We start from the raw sequence: 5,247 nt of genomic DNA, 5'->3' as shown, positions 1-5,247 counted from the left end.
TGCTATAAATTTTTATAAAAAGACTTATATAAAATAAATTGTCATTTTTCAGTTTTTCAATCTTTAAAGCGTGAGAAATCTAAATTGAAGAAAAATAAGGGTCAAAACAAATTTTACTCTTTAGAATTTTACATCATTGTGAGTTTGTGAGATGTAGTTTATATTAGCTTGGGTAACTAAAAAGAGATAATTGTGCGATTGAATCTAGTCTAGTACTAAGACGTGTTAAGAGATAACTGCCAAGTGCCAAGTACCAACTTCGGATCTAAACACACGTACGCAAAGAACTTCTATAATCTATCTAATTCTAATCATTAATCACATAGTGATCCTATATTTGATATCTATATATATCCCTTAAGCAATAGAAAGATGAACACCACTTCCTTTTGGATAAAACTTACGTCCAATCTCCAATCACGATTCTCCATTGCATTCATTTTTTTTATATTTCTTATTTTAAAATATATTACTAATTTTTTTACACATATGCTTGAACAATTGTCAAGATAAAGCTAAACTCTCGAAAGCCATCTTAAAAAAAAGAAACGAAAAAAAAAAAAGGATTTTTAGTATAATGATCCGTTATTCCGTTACCCCCTTTCTCTGTTTCCTTTTTGTCTCATCAAATTCGAAAATTCTTATCAAATATCCATATTATCCAAATCCATGTGTCTTACTTCTATCATAAATCTAAACACATAAACAGTAACAAAAAATAAAAAGAAAAAATGCTGAGCAATTTCATCGAGCAAATTTGGAAGAAATTAAGGATAATACATTAAGATTTTAATTAAAAAAAATCATATTTATTATATTTTTATTAAAATAAGAAATTTAAAAACTTCTATTAACAGCATACTTAACCTTAATAAATCTGGAAAAACATTAACGGTAATTGATTAGAATCCCAATAAAAGAATCCTAATTACAATACACAATATCCTAAAAAAAACAATAAAAGAAAGAAATTCACAGAATGATGAACAAAATAAAGCAATAAAAAAGTAAGGACTAATTTGAATGAAACTAGAACAATGGTGGCGGCGCCGGATAACCCAAGAAGGGTCTTCCTCTTCCACCACCACCACCACCACCACCACCACAATCATCGCAGTAACTAACACTGTCCTTCAGCTTATGGAATCCATGCTTGAAAACTCCGAAGCCAAAGAGAAAACCAATGGCAATCACCACAAGAACCAGGCACGTGCATAGCATGCATATTCTCGCCCCACAACACATCTCTCACCAACAATCTCTGAAATCACCAAAGTTTGAATCTTTTCCTTCTGGGTATCTCGGATCTGAGAAAATTCTCGGGTGGGTTGATTGAGAAAATTTGTGAGAAGAATGCTGAATTTAAGAAGAAGAAGAAGAAGAAGTAAAAAGGTGGTGTCTGTGTCAACAATGTGATGAAAACGTTTTGAGGCTTTTTATTCGCTTATAAGGAAAGCTATCTAATCCATTTAACAAAAACTATTTCCCTTTACACATTAAAAAAGGCATTGTAGTGTATTATTGTGAAATTGGGTTTGTTTGATTATGAATAGGCATGAAGAAGGTGTTGCGTTAAAGGAGGGAAGTGTGGTGAAGTGGTTTAATTGAGTCAGTTATAAAATTTCAATAAAATAGCAAAGCAAGGTTGAGGGATATGGCGCCTAAAAATTAGGTGATTGGGTCCATCGTGAAGCTGACTAATTGCTTGTTTTATTCCACAACTCCATCCCCATGAAACGTTTCCAGTTACTTAATCACACATCGTTAACAATAACGTCTCTCTCTTTGCTTTTTCTTCAAATCATTAAACAAATCATACTCACACTCCCCCCACAACTTTTCTTTTAGGGTTGAGCCCAAGTCGGTTTAATTCGGATTTAAGATAAAATTAGAATTGAACCGATTAAAATATAATTGGTTCGATTTGATTCAGATTTATATTTTTTTTGTACATGTACCTAAACTAAATTAAATCGATTAAGAACGAATTGATTCGGTTTGAATAATTGGATACCCGCTATCCGTGCTCACTCCATTTTTTTTTTTTTGTGTATTTTTAAGGCCTAATATTTTATATTTTATTTTATTGTATTATATAATCTTGTTTATGGACAAAATTGTATTCATCACTCATCACTTTATTTTTTTTGTAATGATTATAAACATAGCCCATTCAGAACATGGGCTTATGCAGGAAAACTTATAGTCAAACCAACATAATTTTAAGATTAGTGTAATGGTTAGTTTATTAGTTCGTTTAAATATTATTTTTTAATTTGTTTGATTAAGAAATATTATAAAAAAATCTGTCGGAATTAAGGAATAGTACAAAATAAAAAAATTTAGAATTGGAAAAAGCAAAGGAAAAAAGTTGAGTTAAAAGGATTAGTTTTTTAACCCTTTTTTCAACAGTTAAATTTAACTATAGATATTATTAGATAAGTTCCTAATTTTTGTAAATTAATTTTATTAAAGAACTTAGTTTCTTCACAATCAAAAGTTAGAGATCTGTTTTTCTTTTTTCTAAAAAAAAAACTGACCTTGAAAAAATAATTGTAATTGCAAAATTAACAAATGGTTCTTGTGAATTGCCTTATTTAGTTATTTGAAATTTCACAAAAATTCTTTGTCATATTATTTAGGATAACCGCTACTTAATTATGTCTCTAATTCTCTTATTTAGGATAACCACAACTTAATTATGTCTCTAATTCTATGTCATATTATTATTGTTGTGTTCGCTTTTTAACTTCGAATTAGGTAAGTCATAGGCAGCTAATTAATTAATTAGGCTAGGCATGTATCAATTCACATTTTTCAATTTATTCAAGTAATCGTTGTACATTATTTTCAATTAATCTTTAACTTATATTCTACTAGTATTTGAGATATGAACTCATGATGCAACATTTCATGGTTATATATATGAGTGTATCCAATGCTTTATTATAGTTTTACATATTGTATAGACATAAAAGTTTAATTTTAATAGACGCATTCAATCACATAATGTTATGTCAATAAAATTAGAAAAATAATATAAAGATCTAATTAAAAAAATATATAATAATCTAATTATAAATTTGATAAAATTATAAAAACTAACAGAAAACTAAACCTAATATTATTATTTACTTTAATTGTATGAATACTCATTTAAAATACAGATATGATTGAATAACTATATAAAATATTTTACAGCTGTAATTACATCAAAATTAAAGTTTATACACAATACACAAAAGTAAGAGAAAAGGACAAATAGGTCCCTAATCTTTTGTCCTGCGGACATTTTCGTCTCTAACCATTGAAAAATACTTTTAAATCCCTGACCTTCACAAAACTTGGACGGATCAGTCCTTCCGTCCAAATGCCTCCGTCAGGGACTGATCCGTCCAAATACCTCCGTCAGGGACTGATCCGTCCAAGTTTTGTGAAGGTCAGAAACTTAAAAGTATTTTTCAATGGTCAAGAACGAAAATGTTCGCGGGACAAAAAGTCAGATATCTATTTGTCATTTTCTCAAAAAGTAATTAACTGAAAATAAAAAAGAGCTAGGGAGATGGTGATGGAGCATAAGGCAAGAAGGGCCTTCCTCCACCACAATCAAGGCAGATACTAAGTTGGTCTTTGAACCTGTCAAGCTCATTTTGGAACACTCCAAATCCAAAAAGACATATAATAATGATAATTATCATAGCCAGGCACGTGCATAGCATGCACACCCTCCCTATGCAGCAGCACATCTTTTGATTATCAAGAGATTAATTAAGAAGAACAAGAAAAAAGATTATTGGTTTCTTTGTCACCGGATGAAAATAATGCTTTGCCTTTTATAAGCTTATATAAGAAAAGTTGCGGATAGGAAAAGAAAAACTAAAATCTTGTTTTCTGTTTTTATCCTTTTAACAACCCTATCAATTATAAACTAAACCTACACTTCATCGTAAGGTGCTTTTTTAGTGTGTTTTTGTTATTAAATTTATTTTAGTGCGTTATTGTCAAAATTGGATTAACACATACATGAATAATTTTAACTACTAGCTGTTATGTATAGTAAAGTGGTTGAGTTTGTTACAATAAAACAATGTGTGTATATTTAATAAACTCAATCACTAAAACAAAAAACATATATATTTAATAAAAATTTCATTTATAGAATAAGTTAATAACACATATATATAGAGAAAATGGTTGTCGCAGAACTCGCATAATAATCTTAACCATATTTTTTTTAGTCTACAGAATTCGTCGCAGTCCTGAGCTCCATTTAAAAGATTGTCGCTGGTCAATGAGTTGTTGCATGTACACACTTGTTTGAACCGATTAGTGAACTTACCACTAAACTAGCCCAACTTAATCTGCAATGGGAATATTTTTTTTGGTTTTTTGTAGTGGGAATATTTTATCAAAGGGACTAAACCACTTTTTCTTTTGGACAAAAACGACTAAACTATTTTTGTTTTTGGTAAATGAGCACAATACAGAGTAGTTTGTGTTTTTGCAAAGAGTTTACAGATTTTATCCAACAAATTCTTTGGACTCAAAGCTAAATTGGGCTAAAATAAATTGGGCCCACAAAGCGCATCATACAAATGTTTTAAATTCAAGGTAAAAAAATGTGTCAAAGCCCAATATATGAGAAATTGTAAATGTGACTGTCTCACTCAAACAAATAAAGCTTTAGTAATAGAACCTTTAGTGTGTGTGAGTGGGTGTGTTGTGTAATCTAGAATTGGGGGTTGTTCAATCTATTGATAAAAAAAGAAATAAAATAAAGCTCTCTCTAACCAACTTAGGTTGGTCAGCTCACTCGTCCGCTTAAGCAAGTGTTGGAGGTTCGAATTTCACCTTGTGCATGCATCAATCTATTGGCTAGCGGCACACCCTTAAATGGAACTCAGATTTCTGACGGATTAGTCCTTAACATGTCGGGTTAGAAAATATCGTGAAAAAAAAAAAAAAGCTCTCTCTTGTTTCAAAACAAATATTTAATTAGTATTATATTGTTTTTTACCAATTATGATAGAGGCACTAAATCGGTGAGGATTTAGGTGTCTTTATGTTAAGGGTTTTTTAGTTAATTGAAGGTAATTAAAGTCTCTGCATTGATGGCGTTGTTCCCCACTTCCACTCAGAGTCTTTTGAACTAAACTACATACTAAAGATGTTATTATGTGTAGAACACTTTAGTTAGCGTAGAGAAAAGTAATAAATAATAATATTAAGTATACGTTAAAATTAGTT

This window comes from Arachis ipaensis, chromosome B07 (assembly GCF_000816755.2).
Source record: "Arachis ipaensis cultivar K30076 chromosome B07, Araip1.1, whole genome shotgun sequence".
NCBI lineage: Eukaryota > Viridiplantae > Streptophyta > Magnoliopsida > Fabales > Fabaceae > Arachis > Arachis ipaensis.
Note: the sequence above shows the minus strand (reverse complement) of the source record.